At 35.7% G+C, this 2492-nt stretch overlaps 1 pseudogene; it reads left to right on the plus strand.

Moving 5' to 3' along the window:
- The first annotated feature begins 699 nt into the window (after positions 1 to 699).
- LOC143304235 (glutathione S-transferase-like) lies at positions 700 to 2072 on the plus strand (annotated as a pseudogene).
- Positions 2073 to 2492: the final 420 nt, after the last annotated feature.

The raw sequence follows: 2492 nt of genomic DNA on the forward strand, positions 1-2492 counted from the left end.
AACTAAATAATACAGATAAGATACAAGATACTTGTACGAAAAGTCGGCGCGTCGTTCAATTAACGGAACAGCAGAGGATTTGAAAATTAGTAGTTTAAAGAAATAAATGTTATCATATGTTCATAATTGATCGATAAATTTAAGTATGCAATTAGAAAATGTTTCTTATGTTTGGAAAAATATATAATCACTGCTGAATGTTTTGTAGTTACGAAAGTTGCATACAAACATACATTGTACATACGACTAGTAATGGTACTAAATTACTGTTAGAGGGTCTTGGGTGTATAGAACCATATGGTTAAATTAATACTAGAGATAACGAATCGCGCGAATGTAATTAATATTTTGAAATGCGTTGTTTGCATTAATTGATAGTTTTCTTATAAACTTTTTTATAAACAATTTCATTGCTATAGAAAAAAGATATGCTGCCGGTAATATGTCTATCCTACTTAAATAGAAAGTGCAATATTTTGTTATAATATTTGGCGCAAGTTTATACATTATTACATCCAAAAATAATATTCCTTTTATATCTAAGCTACATTAAAATATAAAGATACAAATAGCTATGCGAGTAGTTAGTAGTTGATGCTTTTTACTTAAATTGTCTTATACTTCATAATTTGTAATAATATAATTCTTGTCATCAATGATTCTTCGTTTTTACTTTGTATATATTATACTTCCAGGAAGATGCCGCTCTATAAATTGACTTACTTCCCAGTTACGGCATTGGCAGAACCAATCCGTTCTTCTTCAGCTATGCTAGTATTCCATTTGAAGATGAACGTATCAAAAAGGACGTCTGGCCAGAAATAAAGCCCTGTAAGCTTAAAATTTAAAGAAGTTCTGTTTCTTAAATCTCATCTTTCCTAATTTAACTAAAGTAGCTAAATAAAGTAGAACACAATTATGCAGAGTATAACAGAGATTATTGTTTACTCTCCATTGCTCTATAAGATATGTGGGAGAACAATAGGTATTGTTAAGGAGACAATGCCCTTTGTTTGCTGATAAATTATCAATAAATTAAATTATATCTTTCCAAAACAGATAACAGGAAGCTAGATATTTAAGAAGCATCATAATCTGTTTGTTCGATAGAATCTTTGATTCTATTAGTTGTATGTTTTTAGTGACTCCTTATGGCCTGCTTCCTATGCTCGTAGCTGATAGAAGGAAGGTTGCTCAGTCTACAGCTATTTGCCGTTACTTAGCCAAACAATATGACTTAACTGGAAAGACTGACTGGGCAAATCTTCATATTGATGCCACTGTTGATACTATTCATGATATTCGTCATAGTGAGTATCCAGTGCTGTTTTGCATAAATCTTATGAGAATCTTGATAACAGATAGTACATATCTGTTCAGGTATTTATTAGTTGAAATCCGATTTAATATTTGATTTAATCGAACGATACACGTATGTCAACAATACAAGACAAAGGATTAAAAAGGATTGTAATTCTATCTTCAGTATTTAACTGAAAACAAATTTTCAGAAATTGCCGCCTTCCACTATGAGGAGGACGAGAAGGTCAAAGCTGCAAAACGCAAGGCTGCTGAAGAGACGCTGCCGTTCATTTTAGAACGTTTGGACCAGCAAGTGAAGGAAAATGACGGCTACTTCTACGATGGTACTCTCTCTTGGGCTGATTTAACATTCGTTGCTCTGCTCGATTATTTGAACTTTATGTACAAGTCTGATCTGATCGAGAATTACGAGAATCTGAAGCTGCTGGAGAAAAAGGTCCTCCTTCTACCCAAGATCAAAAACTGGATTGAGAGACGCCCAATTAGCGAATTCTAATCTTCACGATTGCTTATGGTTTTATAAGCGTTTAAAGATTGCTGTTGTCACGGTGGTCGTGAGAACGCAACGAAAGGATGGTTATGCCTCACATACCTTGGTCAGCAAAATGATGGCTAAGCAGTAATAGAAACCCTGTGCGACCGGCATCCAGCGATAGCCCCTCCACAGGAGCCGGGTCCTTGATATAAAAAAGTACCTCTCGAGTCGTTGTAAGAACATTCTTTTCTGTGCTGTTTGACCATTCTGTATTGTTACTCTGTCAGTGTTCAATAAATTTTCTAATAACAATCAAAATTTAAGTACGAATTTCTCACCTTGCGTGCGGAACGTGAAATTACCCCGAATCGACGTGACAAAATTGGCGATCCTGCCAGGATCCATTCATCGCATCAAGAGGAAACTTCAACGGGAACTCTACGGATTCTACAGCGAAGGACCACGGTCACCTCCTTGATCAAAAGAAGGATCTGCAAAGAATCTCGGTAAGCTGGCTTTCGTACATTATCGAAACCGTAAGCCTGAAATACGTTCTGAAGATAGTGACTCTTCTTCCGCCGAAAGTGTCATATTTCTCAGCATGAACCCAACTGACAAGAGTACCGCTAAACAAAACGAACTAATCGCTACCCTGATTGAACAATTTGAAAGCCTAACTCACGAGTTTAGAAGC

The sequence above is a fragment of the Bombus vancouverensis genome, unplaced genomic scaffold (assembly GCF_051014615.1).
Source record: "Bombus vancouverensis nearcticus unplaced genomic scaffold, iyBomVanc1_principal scaffold0027, whole genome shotgun sequence".
NCBI lineage: Eukaryota > Metazoa > Arthropoda > Insecta > Hymenoptera > Apidae > Bombus > Bombus vancouverensis.